This window comes from Herpailurus yagouaroundi, unplaced genomic scaffold (assembly GCF_014898765.1).
Source record: "Herpailurus yagouaroundi ecotype Mexico unplaced genomic scaffold, PumYag 557, whole genome shotgun sequence".
In the NCBI taxonomy this organism is placed as follows: domain Eukaryota; kingdom Metazoa; phylum Chordata; class Mammalia; order Carnivora; family Felidae; genus Herpailurus; species Herpailurus yagouaroundi.
The window spans coordinates 3,356,806-3,357,444 of NW_024412774.1; positions in this window are offsets into that span (position 1 = coordinate 3,356,806).

The window sequence follows — 639 nt, forward strand, 5'->3', positions numbered from 1 at the left end:
TGGAACAGTCTATCTTAGGACAGCCAGTGGAACATTCCATGATAGATGGGGAGGGGGTGCTGGTGGAGCCAGAAGTGGAATGTTACACAACAGACAAGGGGGATAACCAGAAGTAGAATGTTCTATGACAGACCAGGGTGGACCCAAAAGTGGAACAACCCATCATAGACCTGGGCAGGGGGAGACAGAAGTGGAACAATCCATCATAGACGGGGAGGGGGGGGAGGGGGGGGGGGGGGAGGGAGGGAGAGAGAGAGAGCGAGAGAGAGAGAGAGAGAGACCCAAAGTGGAACATTCCATCACTAGCTAAGGGGGGGAGCCAGAAGTGGAATATTTCATCATGGGCCAAGGGGAGGAGCTAAAAGTGGAACATTCCATCACAGACCTAGGGGGCAGCTAGAGGTGGAACATTCCATTATAGACCAAGGGGGGGCCAGAAGTGGAACATTCCACCATAGGTTAAGTGGGGAGCTAGAAGTGGAACATTCCATCATGGACAGAGGAAGGAGGCAGAAATGGAACCTTCCACCCTAAACAGAATGGGGAGGGAGAGCCAGAAGTGGAACAGTCTATCTTAGGACAAGGGGGGGGAAGCCAGAAATGGAATGTTCCACGACATACAGGGGGGGAGCCAGAAGT